We start from the raw sequence: 18429 nt of genomic DNA, 5'->3' as shown, positions 1-18429 counted from the left end.
AGAAGAGGTGGGAACTATCTGTCAGAGTATTTGGGGGGGAATCTGTGAGCGGTGTTTTAGTTCTCTGAGTGCCCTGCGTGGTATTTCAGTGGACCCGTATATACGAACCTTCATACTTATCATACATACATTTTGCATATAATAAATTAAGCTTGGATTGAAGATCTCTTGATTCTTATTCCAATACCAGATTTGAATTACGCAATTTCTAACAGAAATCAGATTTCTGTTAATAGAATCTGCAGAGTTTATCACAGGGACTTGCTTTTTCACATGAGAGTTCAGGACTAAACTGAGCATGTGCTCAGTCAATCACATTATTTTACCTCGCTCCTGATTGGAGGAATTGCAAGTGTTACAACTATCCAGTGTTACACCCATCCCCGGTCTCCCCTACTCCTCCAGAGTATCATCAGTGGTATGCAGGATATGTTGCACATGGGTCAGAAGAAATAGTCTATTTATTGTGGTGTTGAAAAAGTAAACCATGACATTGAAGTTCCCTAAGTCGGTAAGCTTTGTTTATTGGTTGTGTGGTTCATTGGAACAGAAACCTGTTGGTAGAAAATAAGTTGCATGTATTTTAAATAATGATAAATATGGCATCAAAATGTTGAAAATCAGATTTCCCTCTAGCTGATCATTGTCTGCAGTCGGCTCTGATTGTAGTGTAATGAAACAGGCAGGGGGAGTGAGCTCGTCCATGGTGGTCGGCGAACCCCCAACCTGCGTGGCATCAACTGTGCCACAAAAGCATGCTGAAGTGGTAAAGTCGATATCCACGTTTAAAAACACAGAGTCGCTACCGTTATTTATATTTTCTGACTGAAAGGCAGCGTTGTTGGTATTTAATATTTATAAAATGTACACAGTGAGAGCAAGATAAAGAGAGAGAGAAAGAGAGAGAATAAATAGGAAAAGAAAGTTAGAGTAAGTAAAGTTTGTATCTTCTCGCTGATTGCAGAGCCAAAGATGGGAAGGTGACTGATTGTTCCATACAAAAAGTCAAGGGGTCTGAATACTTTCTGAATGCACTGTAATACCAAAATTTGAATGGGCCAATGACTTTTTCACCCAGGGTGTTGCATAACTTTGTTTATTAAATAAAAGAAATAAGTATGTAATTGTTGTGTTATTTCACTCAGGTTCCTTATATCTAATATTAGGTTTTGGTTGAAGATCTGATAACATTCAGTGTCAAAAATATCAGAAAGGGGGCAAATATATACCCCACACACCCAACCCCAATGAGAGGCTTGATTATGAGCTGAATAGTTGAATAAAGTGTGTGAGAGCTAGGGCAAGATAAAAAATTATGTGCTCCCCCTCGGGCCCCCAGGACCAAGAAACACAGCTCGAAGGTACAGTATATGGACAGGTATGGTAGCAGATTTCCAGCAGGACCAAGCCAGCCACACAGAATGGAGGCAAATCAGATATTTAAAATAACTAATAATAACAACAAAAACAGCCAGGCAAGCAATTTACAAGTCGAAAGGAGGGCCTCTGTAGAAGGTCCATGAAGGGCCCCCAGGTGGAATAAAATACATATTGTTCCCCTTTTAAAGTATAACATATTTTTTCTAGTTTCAAAAAGTTCCAATTGAAAAGCAGGTAAAACATAGTGTTTATTGAACACAAGTGTTAATGTGATTTGATTCTAATCATAATAGAAAAAAACAAATAGTCTTCATTGATAATAATAATAATGATAGAAACTGGTTTTCTTTCAGAACTTTTCAGAATTATCATACATATCCTGATGATTCTACAGTTCCAAACCACCTTACATCAAAAGCATCAAAGACACAAAACAACAATTAGCCTATCTATTTCCTGAGCTGAGATATTAGCAGGATTGAAATGACCATCATGGTCATCATGTGGCAGGTGGTTTACACTCCTTCAGAGCATCATCAGCAGTATGCAGGATGTAGCACAGCGGTCAGAAGGAGGATGTCAGCGTTGCAGTCGACAGATATCTCTCTGGACTAGTTCTTCACAGGAAAGACAAAAGACAGGGGAAGGTCCACCATCTCTGCTGCCCGCTGCATCTGTTTATGATGGGTACAGGAAATCTCACACAACAATCCACAAGGAAAGTAAACAAGTGTAGCCTATTTGTAATTAAACCCTTTGCATGTTCAACAAACTTGAATCCTATTCTATTTAATTACCTTTTTTGATTGAAGTTCTGTTGTCACTCATGGAGTAACATCCACAACACAAGGCAATCCCTTGAGGTAAACCTCTGTCTGAATACCTTCTCTAGCAGGGTGTGGCTGGTGTAGATGTTTCTTAAATCCTTATTGATGGCAATGCACACTTGATCCACATGGGTCAGTAGAACCACCTGGGGAATGTTGTCTGGAGGGGTAACAAGGAGTGAAGGGAGGAGGAGGTAAGCGCAGTGCACAATGTTGTACGAGTTTGCATATCTGAGCTACAGAAAAAAAGCAATACAAATCCTTGTGGGGAAAAAGATCACCAAGGTCTGGAATCTCATCTTGAAGTTTCCGTAACGTATTTTGTTCATAATCACTGTCGGTTGATCACAGTCATGTTTCTTAACTTTGTATTGTATGACATTTCAGATGTATATATTATAATTTTTCATAATGTAGTTTGGATGTGGTAACATTAGGTGAACAAACTATATTTCTCTCATGGGTAGATTTACTGTAGCCCCACTTCTTCCAGTGTGAAGTAATAGGTAGCTTGGCAAACTATATTTTCAGAGTGGCTTCCCCAACATTGATTATAGGTTAAGATATGGGTGTGGGCCTGAGAATATTTTCTTTCAATTTATTAAGTTGCTGTCTCCGTTATTAATTAAATCTGTTGGTTCTCACTGATCAAATAATGATCTACATTGGAGAAAACTGGTGGTAAATGTACCACATATGCAAAGTTTTCTCTTGGATGTCTGCTACATCAAAGAGTGCATTCTCTGGATGTTTGCTCCAACAAAAAGAGAAAAAATGACAAGACAGAAACAGCAGGCGTTAACTGTTTCTATATGTTCTCATAGGGCCAACTAGGGCCATCTACTGGTGATTATGAAGAATGCACTGAAGTAAAACCACAGCATTATTTCAGCAGAGCAACAGCCACAGAGATACTACTGAATTCTATATGTAATTATATGGCAACAGCTCTGTGGATAGCTTGGTTCACAACAATTAGCGGTGATGATGTTGCCCTATTTGTGTGACCTCTTGACCTTGAGAGAGAGAGTGAGTTAGAGCTTCTCTTTCCTTACCCACATATCCTCCTCTTCTTGTCAATTAGACTGGATTAACATAACCCCTCTGACATCATTTATGATAAACTCACTGCCCTCTTGTGGTTGTTCATTGTAGGTGATAACCGGGTGGACAGACACCTCATCACTGACTGTCTCTACTATGTCATAAGAAGAAGTTGACTCCATGCCTCAATCATTTGTTGTTGCTTACAGCTTACATTTGCCACAGAATATAGTCAGCTATATGACATGACACAATATAGAATGATAGTCTTACTTGTCCCCAAGGTGAAAGTTGTCTTGGACACACAATATTATTTTGCGTTATAACGATTGTCATAAACATCACAGTTGCATAATGCATCATGACAGCGCTATATAATCAGGTGTATCATCAGTTGCTATGACTACTATAAATGGTGTCTGTTATTATCTCACAACGAACCAAATTTAAGCAGTTGTCTGCTGATTATTTTGCCACAGGAGTCAGAGGAATTTGAGATTATGCATAGAGTCTTTGCACTGAGATTGGGAAAAAATAATGGTTTCTGCACAGCACTTGCGCTGTAGACAATATGATATTTCATTATTTGTACGTGTGCAAACACGCACGCACACGCACACACAAACACACACACACATACATACACACTACATTAAAGTGAAGATTTGTCTCACATCTGTATCAGAGGGCTTTAGCCAACCTTGCCCCAGTTTTTCCCTGATTTACTGTAATTCCATTTTTTCAATCTTTCAATCTAAAGACTTGTTTCTCCCCATTTTTAATAATATCTAGGCAAGGCAGGCATGTCCCTTAGTGATTATGTTGTGGTCTCTGCCATCTCGTCTTGATTATATCAGAGGAATCTGATTTGTTTCAGAAGAAAAACATTGTATCTCTTTAGACCTCTCTCCAACAGTGATTTCTTGATCTGTCAGTGAGGATGCTCTTGATGAATATGATTTGAAAAAGAGGGAGGGAGAGATGGATTAGATGAACCGGATTATAATTTGGAATGAAGGGAAATGATAAGGAACGATAAATCGTAAGTAGATTTAGTTCTCAAGGAAACCCTGTTAGGATGAATTGAAAGAATGCAAAAAAGAAACATTTTAAATACACCCGCACGCAGGCATGCATGTGTGTGCGACTGTCTGTCCACAAATGCATACAAGACTGTGTGAGCATGTCTACATGACCTGTGTGTGCATTTGCACTTGACCATTTGTCTATGTGAAGACGTATGTATGCGTGCATGTCAAGAATCAACAACAGAAGATTGGCCTATTCCCACAGGCCCAGCCCAAGTATGTACTGTGATGAACCCAGTGACTTCACTGAGACAATGTCTACAATCCACCACCATTCAGCCATCCCCGTCAGGGAGCCATGCCTTAAGCCTAGCCCCCCTGTCTCCCCTGGTCTTAGCCCAGCCGGCTTTACAGGCGTGGAGTGTCATCTGGGCCTGTTTATCTATGTGTCTTTGCTTTGGCCTGGGCTCTGTGCTGGGGACCATGTGGGCCGGAGAGGGACCACTGCCCTGTGTCACTCCCGTAAGCTCTGCTTTCACTGTGAGGCTTAACGCCTCAGACCTCAGCCTCTTTATCAGCCGACAGCTGGAGCCCTCGGTAACCCACCACCCTACCGCCGTCGCCGACTCCCGTCTCGCCTCTATCTCCTGTCTTCCATCCACTACCCCTCCATTCCCAGCCAGGTCACCCGAGGTACGAGTCAGTATTTGACATCCATCCATGTGTGAGGACATCGGGAGAAGACATGGAAACTGGCCACTAGGGGCAACAGTGAGCACTGTTACTTTGAAGTAGGTTTCGTTTTTTTGCTAGGGTGTTGTGGATGGAGATGGCGAATGGGCGTAATCATCTGGTGCCAAAGGTTGCATGTTCCAATTCAGCGATAGAAAGTTGTTTTTGAGATAAAACATTTAGAGTGAATTCCTAAACTTAACTTTAAACACTTTGAAATTTGACGTTTGGAACAACTTTGAAATTTGACTTTTGAGAAACATGGATGAACGTCTAATTCTGACGTGAGACTGTGAGAGCATGTTGCCATTCCCTCCTGTCTTCCTGTCTCCCTTCATCTTCTCCTTCCTCCCCTTGACACACTCTGTCTTCCCCTTTCCCCCTTGCCTCCCTGTCTCCATCTGTCTCTCTCTGTCTCCCCCTTTCTCCCCTCCTGCCTACTCGTCTCCCCTTTGTTTACCCTGTCTTCTACTGTCTTTCCCTGTCTGCCCACACCTCAGTCCCTCCTCCCTCTCTTTCCTTCCTCCAGTCGAGCCGTCCAGCTAAACTTAGAAGTGACAACAGTTGCAGGGTGACACCAGGGCTAAATCAGAGGAGAACAATAGCCTCCATCTCCCCCCTCTCCCCCACTCCCCCCTTTAATAGACTGATATTGTTCTCTCCCGCTGTTACTCTTTCTGGGTTTGTTAGCTATGCTAATGACCGCTGGCCAGTGTGGATTTAGCACACAGGATTTGATGCTCTTTAACTGGGCACTTTTAGAAAGGAGAAGAGTGTGTCAGGGAAAGTCAAAATGTCAGAGTTTGTAAATTGTATGATGACAATCGTTACATTACAGCGTTGTTATTCGGCCTGTTATTACTGTGGAGGTTAGGTTTAAGGCTAGGGTAAGGGTTACTGCTTTTACTGTGGTTACCGCAGTGTAATCTACCATCTCTTACAGTCTCACGTCAAAATTAGACGTTCATCCATGTTTCTCAAATGTCAAATTTCGATGTTGTTCCAAACGTCAAATTTCAAAGTGTTTAAGGTTAAGTTTAGGTATTAAATCCAAATTCTTGATGAATATGATTTGAGGTAAGGGTTAAGGTTTGGGATAGGCTTAAAACAAAAATATAAAAAACAACTTTCTAAGGCTGGTTTCAAACGTGCAACCTGTGGAGTAAGCGGCAGGTGCTTGCACCCATTCGCCATCCCTGCCCACAACATCCTAACAAACCCAAACTTACTTGAAGGTAACAGTGCTCACTGTTGCCCCTAGTGGCCGGTTTCCACATAATCTCCCGATGTCCTCAGACATGGATGGACGTCGAATACTGACTTGTATCATGGGTGACCTTGCTGGTGTAATACCAACAGTGTAATACCAATTCTTGTTAGAATGTACTTAAATAAATAACTACATAGTAATAAGAACACTGTAATGTGTTACTACTAGTCCAAGACAGCAGAAGCAGGGTCAATAATAAATACGAGCTATGTAGATCTTAAAGACTAAAATATATATTACTACCAGGAGGTATACAGTAGTGTTAACATACATACAGTGAATCTGTAAATAGAGTGGCCACTAGCTACCTCCTCTGAGCCCTCCTCTCCTCTCCTCTCCTCTCCTCTCCTCCTCTCCTCTCCTCTCCTCTCCTCTCCTCTCCTCTCCTCTCCTCTCCTCTCCTCTCCTCTCCTCTCCTCTCCTCTCCTCTCATCTCCTTTCTTCTCCTCTCATCTTAGAGGAATTTTCTTTCTCCATGACTTATTAATAGCTCCTGTGCATTGTTTCCTACCCTAACATTGTTTCCTACCCTAACACTGCAGCAATCAAAGGAAGTTGGCCTGCCAAGTATACACAAATACTTTCCTTTGTCCCTATGTTTAGCTGGCATGTGAAAGCGAGGTGTGTGTGTGGTGTGTGTGTGTGCGTGCACGTGCGTGATTGTGTTTTATGAGCCAGTGAGTGAACTTAACCTCCAAATGACCTACCTCGTTATCACGTCCTGAGAGATGAAAGGTCATGGACCGGGGTCATTGCCCTCAGTGCTGTAGTATGATCAGCCCTGATATGATCAGTCCATCCTATCATCTCTTCCCTCTGCTAAATCCTTCTCCCTCCGATCTCCTGATTCTGCCTCCTCAACCCTCCTCTCCTCCCTTTCTGCATCTTTTGACTCTCTATGTCCCTTATCCTCCCGGCCGGCTCGGTCGTCCCCTCCTGCTCTGTGGCTTGACGACTCATTGCGAGCTCACAGAAGAGGGCTCCGGGCAGGCGAGCGGAAATGGAGGAAAACTAGACTCCCTGCGGACCTGTCATCTTTTCACTCCCTCCTCTCTACATTCTCTTCCTCTGTTTCCGCTGCTAAAGCCACTTTCTACCACTCTAAATTTCAAGCCTCTGCCTCTAACCCTAGGAAGCTCTTTGCCACCTTCTCCTCCCTGCTGAATCCTCCTCCTCCTCCCCCTCCCTCCTCCCTCTCTGTGGATGACTTCGTCAACCATTTTGAAAAGAAGGTTGACGACATCCGATCCTCATTTATTAAGTCAAATGACACCGCTGGTTCTGCTCACACTGCCCTACCCTATGCTTTGACTTCTTTCTCCCCTCTCTCTCCAGATGAAATCTTGCGACTTGTGACGGCCGGCCGCCCAACAACCTGCCCGCTTGACCCTATTCCCTCCTCTCTTCTCCAGACCATTTCCAGAGACCTTCTCCCTTACCTCACCTTGCTCATCAACTCATCCTTGACCGCTGTCCATGTCCCTTCCGTCTTCAAGAGAGCGAGAATTGCACCCCTCCTCAAAAAACCTACACTCGATCCCTCCAATGTCAACAACTACAGACCAGTATCCCTTCTTTCTTTTCTCTCCAAAACTCTTGAGCGTGCCGTCTCTAGCCAACTCTCCTGCTATCTCTCTCAGAATGACCTTCTTGATCCAAACCAGTCAGGTTTCAAGACTGGTCATTCAACTGAGACTGCTCTTCTCTGTGTCACAGAGGCTATCCGCACTGCTAAAGCTAACTCTCTCTCCTCTGCTCTTATCCTTCTAGACCTATCCGCTGCTTTTGATACTGTGAACCATCAGATCCTCCTCTCCACCCTCTCCGAGTTGGGCATCTCCGGCGCTGCTCACTCTTGGATTGCGTCCTACCTGACAGGTCGCTCCTACCAGGTGGCGTGGCGAGAATCTGTCTCCACACCACGTGCTCTCACCACTGGTGTCCCCCAGGGCTCAGTTCTAGGCCCTCTCCTATTCTCTCTATACACCAAGTCACTTGGCTCTGTCATATCCTCACATGGTCTCTCCTATCATTGCTACGCAGACGACACACAATTCATTTTCTCCTTTCCCCCATTGCTACGCAGACGACACACAATTCATTTTCTCCTTTCCCCCTTCTGATAACCAGGTGGCGAATCGCATCTCTGCATGTCTGGCAGACATATCAGTGTGGATGTCGGATCACCACCTCAAGCTGAACCTCGGCAAGACGGAGCTGCTCTTCCTCCCTGGGAAGGACTGCCCGCTCCATGATCTTGCCATCACGGTTGACAACTCCATTGTGTCCTCCTCCCAGAGTGCAAAGAGCCTTGGCATGACCCTGGACAACACCCTGTCGTTCTCTGCTAACATCAAAGCGGTGACCCGATCCTGCAGGTTCATACTCTACAACATTCGCAGAGTACGACCCTACCTTACACAGAAAGCGGCACAGGTCCTAATCCAGGCACTTGTCATCTCCCGTCTGGATTACTGCAACTCGCTGTTGGCTGGGCTCCCTGTCTGTGCCATTAAACCCCTACAACTTATCCAGAACGCCGCAGCCCGTCTGGTGTTCGACCTTCCCAAGTTCTCTCATGTCACCCCGCTCCTCCGCACACTCCACTGACTTCCAGTTGAGGCTCGCATCTACTACAAGACCATGGTGCTTGCCTACGGAGCTGTGAGGGGAACGGCACCTCCTTACCTTCAGGCTCTGATCAGACCCTACACCCAAACAAGGGCACTACGTTCATCCACCTCTGGCCTGCTAGCTCCCCTACCTCTACAGAAGCACAGTTCCCGCTCAGCCCAGTCAAAGCTATTTGCTGTTCTGGCTCCCCAATGGTGGAACAAGCTCCCCCACGACGCCAGGACAGCGGAGTCACTGACCACCTTCCGGAGACACTTGAAACCCTACCTCTTTAAGGAATACCTGGAATAGTATAAAGCAATCCTTCTACACCCCCCCCCCCCCCTCCCCCACCCCCCCATAAAAAATAAAAATAAATAAAAGAAAAAAAGTGGTTGTCCCACTTGCTATCATAAGTTGAATGCACCAATTTGTAAGTCGCTCTGGATAAGAGCGTCTGCTAAATGATGTAAATGTAAATGTAATGAGGACCAGTCCCTGCCTTTAGACTGCTTTCATAGTCATGTCAGGGGAGAGACACCATGGTTGCCTTTTTATTGTTATCTCTGTAACAGCTGCATGCCATTGTCTTGCAGTACATGTATTGTAATGTTTGATTGCATTGCTTCAGTAATACTTGAATGGATCTATATTTTGGATAATTTCATACTGTCACCCTTTGAATGAATGTTCAAGTAGAGATATCAGCCATGTTGTACTATTTTATACTGATGAATATAGGCATTATGATTAGATTTGTCTGATTGCTTTATAAATGCTGTTGATGTATGTGATATGTGAGAAGTAACCTTTTGATAGTGCAGTGACTTTCTCCTTTATTATGAAAATACTGCCCTCTGACACCCTCCATGGTCCAATTTCTTTATCCCAATCATCAGCCAAAGCATGATTTGTCCAGTATGCAGAAATTATCAGACCAAAGTCACAGGTACAACAACACCTTATTTAAACAGCACAAGGTTTGACATGTAGTCTTTCCTAGTCTTTCCATTGACAATACTCAATCCCTAATAACCCAAGCCTTAACCTTACCTATTATGAGGCAAACATCCAAACTGTGAATGATTAAGAGCACCAGCCGTGACACACACACAAACGCACGCTCACACACAAACGCACTCACACATGCACACACAGAGTAAAGAGCAGGCTGGTCGTCTGGTGGCCAAGTGGTGGCGTCGAGGCATCATCGGTCACTCGGAGCCCATCAGTGACACACCAAGGGCACGGTGGAATTAGTGGGATTCTCTGCTATGTGACAGCTTGCTCTGGCTAAATGGTATAATAATCTACACCCCCCCCCTCCCCCCCTCCAAATTCAACCCCCGCCTCCGCACACACACACACACAAACAAACACACACATACACACATATTCACACATATATATACACACACACACACCCCTCCCATCACCAACTGGCACAGATAACATTGTCTTAAGCTATAAAAAATATTTCCCCCCATTGCATTGCAGTAATTATGGAATTAATGCAGATGAAGGGAGACATCTGCATGTTAAAGTGTTGGCCCCTCTCTTATGCATAGCAGATGTTCTCCTGTCATTTACTCCAATTACACTGCTGAGATACACGGCCACGGAGAGAGAGCGAGAGAGAGAGAGAGAGAGCGAGAGAGAGAGAGAGAGAGAGAGAGAGAGAGAGAGAGAGAGAGAGAGAGAGAGAGAGAGAGAGAGAGAGAGAGAGAGAGAGAGAGAGAGAGAGAGAGAAAAGCGACATTATCTTACTTAGACAGCACGCCATCACAAAATCATTTTTTTCCTTTTTTAGCTTTATTTTACAGTCCTGGTATTTTACCTTGTAATTACATTATAATTACTGATGATTATCTTTTGGTGTCTTTCAGATCCGTTGCCTCAAGCATCACTACCAGATAGACACCAATTGATTTTTTTTTATTCTTTGAGTCTTTGAATGAATCAATGAAGGTGAATAGCAGCTGAAACTGGACTGTAAAGTAAAGTATTACCAACTTATTGACAATGCTGTAATGTTTGACTGGGTTGATTCATCCTAACTCCTGAATAACTGGATCTTACAGTGCATCATGCCAAAGTTCAAGCAGAGCTACCAGCAACCATACTGTATATTTATAGCTATACCAGCAACCGTACTGTATATTTATAGATATACCAGCAACCATACTGTATATTTATAGCTATACCAGCAACCATACTGTATATTTATAGCTATACCAGCAACCGTACTGTATATTTATAGATATACCAGCAACCATACTGTATATTTATAGCTATACCAGCAACCATACTGTATATTTATAGATATACCAGCAACCATACTGTATATTTATAGATATACCAGCAACCATACTGTATATTTATAGATATACCAGCAACCATACTGTATATTTATAGATATACCAGCAACCGTACTGTATATTTATAGCTATACCAGCAACCATACTGTATATTTATAGATATACCAGCAACCATACTGTATATTTATAGATATACCAGCAACCATACTGAATATTTATAGCTATACCAGTCTTCAGGGGTGGACTGGCCATCTGGCATTTTTGCCCATATAAATGGGCTGATCCATTTATATCCTACCGGGCCTGTCTGACTTGGGTTATTTGCGCAAAATGATCATTATCTGGCTAATAATGGGGGCCTCAATGAATAAAATGGTCTGGTGTGGGGGCCTCAGCGAAAAATCTGGGCTGTTGTAGGGGCCTCAAGGAAATAAATTGACCTGTGAATTAGAAATGCTGGAGCTGATTTCGGGTCCCGGTCCACCACGGCCAGTCTTGTTAGAGTAAAGCTATGGCCCAGTTGGCCTTTGAACCTCTAAAGCAGGGATCATCAACTGAATTTAGCCGCGGCCCGATTTGTTCTTGAGCGGATGGTCAGGGGGCCAGAACTTAAATACAAATAATTTGTAGACTGCAAATTGACAGCAAGAAGCCCAAACAGATATCATATTTGACTAAAACATAATCATTTCAAACCTTGCTTTCATTTGTATACGATCACATATACAGTACATGACCAAAAATATGTGGAGACCTGCTCATCGGACATCTCATTCCAAAATCATGGGCATTAACATGGAGTTGGTCCCCTCTTTGCTGCTATAATAGCCTCCACTCTTCTGGGTAGGCTTTCCATTAGATGTTGGAACATTGCTGCGGGGACTTGCTTCCATTCAGCCACAAGAGCATTAGTGAGGTCGGGCACTGATGTTGGGCGAATAGGCCTGGCTCGCAGTCGGAGGTCCAATTCATCCCAAAGGTGTTCGATGGGGTTTAGGTCAGGGCTCTGTGCAGGCCAGTCAAGTTCTTCCACACCGATCTAGACAAACCATTTCTGTATGGATCTTGCTTTGTGCATGGGGGCATTGTCATGCTGAAACAGGAAAGGGCCTTCCCCAAACTGTTGCCACAAAGTTGGAAGCACAAAATCGTTTAGAATGTCATTCTATCCTGTAGCGTTAAGATTTCCCTTCACTGGAACTAAGGGGCCTAGCCCGAACCATGAAAAACAGCCCCAGACCATTATTCCTCCTCCACCAAACTTTACATTTGGCAGTATGCATTGAGGCAGGTAGCGTTGAGATTCGTCCGTCGGACTGCCAGATGGTGAAGCGTGATTCATCACTCCAGAGAACACATTTCCACTGCTCCAGAGCCCAATGGCGGCAAGCTTTACACCACTCCAGCCGACGCTTGGCTTTGCGCATGGTGATCTTAGACTTGTGTGCGGCTGCTCGGCCATGGAAACCCATTTCATGAAGCTCCTGATGAACAGTTCTTGTGTTGAAGTTGCTTCCAGAGGCAGTTTGGTCCCATCCTGTGAGCTTGTGTGGCCTACAACTTGGAGGCTGAGCCATTGTTGCTCCTAGACTTTTCCACTTCACAATAACTGTTGACTGGGGCAGCTCTGGCAGGGCAGAAATTTGAGGAACTGACTTGTTGGAAAGGTGGCATCCTATGACGGTGCCGTTGAAAGTCACTGAGCTCTTCAGTAAGGCCATTCTATTGCCAATGTTTGTCTATGGAGATTGCATGGCTGTGTGCTCGATTTTATACACCTGACAGCAATGGGCAAGAGCGTCTGCTAAATGACTAAAATGTAAATGTAGTCACCTGGAATGCATTTCAATTAACAGGTGTGCCTTGTTAAAAGTTAATTTGTGGAATTTCTTAATGCGCTTGAGCCAATCAGTTGTGTTGTGACAAGATAGGGGTGGTATACAGAAGATAGCCCTATTTGGTAAAAGACCAATTCCATATTATGGCAAGAACAGCTCAAATAAGCAAAGAGAAACAACAGTCCATTATTACTTTAAGACATGAAGGTCAGTCAATTTGGAAAATTTCAAGAACTTTGAAAGTTTCTTCAAGTTCAGTCAGAAGAACTATCAAGCGCTATGATGAAACTGGCTCTCATGAGGACCGCCACAGGAAAGGAAGACACAGAGTTACCTCTGCTGCATAGGAGAAGTTCATTAGAGTTAACTACACCTCAGATTGCAGCCCAAATAGAGTTCAAGTAACCGACACATCTCAACATCAACTGTTCAGAGGAGAATGCGTGAATCAGGCCTTCATGGTCATATTGTAGCAAAGAAACCGCTACTAAAGGACACCAATAATAAGAAGAGACTTGCTTGGGCCAAGAAACACGAGCAATGGACATTAGACCGGTGGAAATCTGTCCTTTGATCTGATGAGTGCAAATGTGAGATTTGATGATCTCTGCATGTGTGGTTCCCACCGTGAAGCATGGAGGAGGAGGTGTGATGGTGTGGGGGTGCTTTGCTGGTGACACTGTCAGTGATTTATTTAGAATTCAAGGCACACTTAACCAGCATGGCTACCACAGCATTCTGCAGCGATACGCCATCCCATCTGGTTTGCGCTTAGTGGGACTATCATTTGTTTTTCAACAGGACAATGACCCAAAACACACCTCCAGGCTGTGTAAGGGCGATTTGACCAAGGAGAGTGATGGAGTGCTGCATCAGATGACCTGGCCTCCACAATCACCCGACCTCAACTCAATTGAGATGGTTTGGGATGAGTTGGACCGCAGAGTGAAGGAAAAGCAGCCAACAAGTGCTCAGTATATGTGGGAACTCCTTCAAGACAGTTGGAAAAGCATTCCTCATCAAGCTGGTTGAGAGAATGCCAAGAGTGTGCAAAGCTGCCATCAAGGCAAAGGGGGGCTACTTTGAAGAATCTAAAATCGAAAATATACTTTTTTGGTTATTACATGATTCTGTATGTGTTATTTTATAGTTTTGATGTCTTCACTATTATTCTACAATGTAGAAAATAGTAAAAATAAAGAAAACCTCTTGAATGAGTAGGTGTGTCCAAACTTTTGACTGGTACTGTATATATATTTTTTCTTAGTTTTTTTGCTGAGAAAACTTGGGAAGCCAAATAAAATCACCCACGGGCCAAATTTGGCCCAAAGGCTGCCAGTTGGGGAACTCTGTCCTAATGCTGTCTGTTGTGGAACACTTCAATAAAATGGACCTGTTGTTTGCTTATTTATTTATCTTTGTGGTGAGTGCAAGTCTCTGCTTCATGGTGTATAGGTCAAAGGTCATAGTGCAGATTTGAATGAAGTGACATGCTCTTAAAGATTATCTGTTGATTTAATAAGTGGGGATGAGATTGTAAGAGAGTATGTGTGTGTGTGTGTGTGTGTGTGTGTGTGTGTGTGTGTGTGTGTGTGTGTGTGTGTGTGTGTGTGTGTGTGTGTGTGTGTGTGTCCACCAGGGCCTATGAAAGATAACCAGGAGAGCTCCTTGGGATTATATTCCCAGGTTGGATCGGCCTCATCTCTCCGGATTATGTTCATAAAAACATCCTTGTATTATATTTTGCGTGCTTATTGTATTAATGCTCTGAGCTAGTTCCCGGAAAAACCTCCGTCCCACGCCTGCTTTAAGGTAATCTTCTTCCACTTGAGCTTTTAAAATGTATGGGTTCTCTGTCTTCCTAAAACCTTTTTTCCAAAAGATATGCTACAATTATACTGATATTGGGAAAATAAGTATTTTTACATTCACCTGTTTACACTGTAACACTGTACTCCGACAATACACACACAATGCTGCATATAATAGTCATCATATATAGCTTCCAGTGATTTTGTACCTCACTTTCATGTATGTCTTCATCTGGTTTTACTGTGTTCCCCTCCAATTTGACCCCTTGTGTTGGCTACCTACCAAGGCATAGGAATCCAACATGTTTACCTATCAAGGCATCCTCCATTTTCTTAAGCCTCAACATGGACATAATTTGTCCTTAGTCTACTGTGAAGCTGATCTCTCATATGTACTAATGTATAATGTAACTTTTTATTCAATTTCCTTAGAAGCCTTCTGTGACATCTGACAGACCAACGTGATTCAGAGTGAGGTCCATACCAACCCCACCCCACCCCATCCATCCATACGGACTCCTTCTGTTCAGCCCTCAAATCACAACCTTTATAACAACAGATGCTTCCAAACTCATTATCTATCTGAGTGGCTATCGAGACTTGACGTTCTGACCCACATGCTAAGGAGTTCAATTTATTAGATGTAATGGACAGGAGGGAGCATCCAGAATGCCGTTGCCTGATAGAAATAATATTTCATTTTTTCCCTTGTTGTTCTGAAATCCTGTCGGCAGTGCAGTAAGGAGCTCAGCATCTAAAGAGGCTTTGGTGCATTCAGGGGAAAGATGGGCCATATTACAGAGGAACAGAAGCCTGCTTGATTAATGGGCAGGATAATCACCTCATCAAATCACTCTCACTTATTAAATCTTGTTTAATATCGTAATGAGGGCCTCCTGAGCTGCTTTGGTAAATTCCCACTCTCTCTCTCTCTCTCTCTCTCTCTCTCTCTCTCTCTCTCTCTCTCTCTCTCTCTCTCTCTCTCTCTCTCTCTCTCTCTCTCTCTCTCTCTCTCTCTCTCTCTCTCTCTCTCTCTCACCCCTCCTCCTTTCGCTCCGAGTGTTTGCAAAGCCAAACCGTTAGGCTTGAAGGAAGCTATTCACTCTAATTCTCACGGTCCCTCTATCTCTCTCTGTAATTCTGTAATTCCTGTTTCCGGCACTCTCAATTGTGCCCTCTCTTGCCGTTTTGTCTGTTCCAAGCTCTTTCGCTCTTGTTTCTTTCTCTCGCCTTCTCCATGACTTTGTCCATAGAACATGAGCGATTGGAAAAGAGGAAGAAAAGAGAGTGCCTCCTGTTCCATCAATATGTTTGTCTCTGCTTCTCTCTCCCAATCATTTTGAACACCCTGAGTTAGGATATTATATGGACTGCTCTGTAGTCTAGGGGTTAGGGACATGGACTGCTCTGTAGTGTAGGGGTTAGGGACATGGACTGCTCTGTAGTGTAGGGGTTAGGGACATGGACTGTTCTGTAGTCTAGGGGTTAGGGACATGGACTGCTCTGTAGTGTAGGGGTTAGGGACATGGACTGTTCTGTAGTGTAGGGGTTAGGGACATGGACTGTTCTGTAGTCTAGGGGTTAGGGACATGGACTGCTCTGTAGTGTAGGGGTTAGGGACATGGACTGTTCTGTAGTCTAGGGGTTAGGGACATGGACTGTTCTGTAGTGTAGGGGTTAGGGACATGGACTGTTCTGTAGTGTAGGGGTTAGGGACATGGACTGCTCTGTAGTGTAGGGGTTAGGGACATGGACTGTTCTGTAGTGTAGGGGTTAGGGACATGGACTGCTCTGTAGTGTAGGGGTTAGGGACATGGACTGTTCTGTAGTGTAGGGGTTAGGGACATGGACTGTTCTGTAGTGTAGGGGTTAGGGACATGGACTGTTCTGTAGTCTAGGGGTTAGGGACATGGACTGTTCTGTAGTGTAGGGGTTAGGGACATGGACTGTTCTGTAGTGTAGGGGTTAGGGACATGGACTGTTCTGTAGTGTAGGGGTTAGGGACATGGACTGTTCTGTAGTCTAGGGGTTAGGGACATGGACTGTTCTGTAGTCTAGGGGTTAGGGACATGGACTGCTCTGTAGTGTAGGGGTTAGGGACATGGACTGCTCTGTAGTGTAGGGGTTAGGGACATGGACTGCTCTGTAGTGTAGGGGTTAGGGACATGGACCTTTCTGTAGTGTAGGGGTTAGGGACATGGACTGCTCTGTAGTGTAGGGGTTAGGGACATGGACTGTTCTGTAGTGTAGGGGTTAGGGACATGGACTGTTCTGTAGTGTAGGGGTTAGGGACATGGACTGTTCTGTAGTGTAGGGGTTAGGGACATGGACTGTTCTGTAGTGTAGGGGTTAGGGACATGGACTGTTCTGTAGTGTAGGGGTTAGGGACATGGACTGTTCTGTAGTGTAGGGGTTAGGGACATGGACTGTTCTGTAGTCTAGGGGTTAGGGACATGGACCTTTCTGTAGTGTAGGGGTTAGGGACATGGACTGCTCTGTAGTGTAGGGGTTAGGGACATGGACTGTTCTGTAGTCTAGGGGTTAGGGACATGGACTGCTCTGTAGTGTAGGGGTTAGGGACATGGACTGTTCTGTAGTGTAGGGGTTAGGGACATGGACTGCTCTGTAGTGTAGGGGTTAGGGACATGGACTGCTCTGTAGTGTAGGGGTTAGGGACATGGACTGTTCTGTAGTGTAGGGGTTAGGGACCTGGACTGCTCTGTAGTGTAGGGGTTAGGGACATGGACTGTTCTGTAGTGTAGGGGTTAGGGACATGGACTGCTCTGTAGTGTAGGGGTTAGGGACATGGACTGCTCTGTAGTGTAGGGGTTAGGGACATGGACTGCTCTGTAGTGTAGGGGTTAGGGACATGGACTGTTCTGTAGTGTAGGGTAGGGACATGGACTGTTCTGTAGTGTAGGGGTTAGGGACATGGACTGTTCTGTAGTGAAGGGGTTAGGGACATGGACTGTTCTGTAGTGTAGGGTTAGGGACATGGACTGTTCTGTAGTAGGGTTGGGTACTGTAGGGGTTAGGGACATGGACCTTTCTGTAGTGTAGGGGTTAGGACATGGACTGCTCTGTAGTGTAGGGGTTAGGGACATGGACTGTTCTGTAGTCTAGGGGTTAGGGACATGGACCTTTCTGTAGTGTAGGGGTTAGGGACATGGACCTTTCTGTAGTGTAGGGGTTAGGGACATGGACTGTTCTGTAGTCTAGGGGTTAGGGACATGGACTGCTCTGTAGTGGTAGGGGTTAGGGACATGGACTGCTCTGTAGTGTAGGGGTTAGGGACATGACTGCTCTGTAGTGTAGTTTTTTTCTTCTGTGCATCCAGATGCTTTATTCATCAATCATCTCAATTTATAGATGGATGACAAACAACAACTTTATGAATCAATTCAGAAACCAGTCTGATCCAGTTTGAGTAGTGATATAAGTTGACTAGGGTTTAGCTTGCCAGGGTTAATATAAGCACTTCAAACTGTGAGGTAATATTTCTCTGTCTCCTTACGGGTGATTGTATCTCCAGTATCACAATGTTCCCTATCTAACTCTGATCCTCCTC

The sequence above is a fragment of the Coregonus lavaretus genome (genome assembly GCF_964263955.1).
Source record: "Coregonus lavaretus genome assembly, chromosome: 31".
Taxonomy (NCBI): Eukaryota; Metazoa; Chordata; class Actinopteri; order Salmoniformes; family Salmonidae; genus Coregonus; species Coregonus lavaretus.
The sequence above is the reverse complement of the archived record's forward strand: the minus strand, read 5'-3'. Positions refer to the sequence as shown.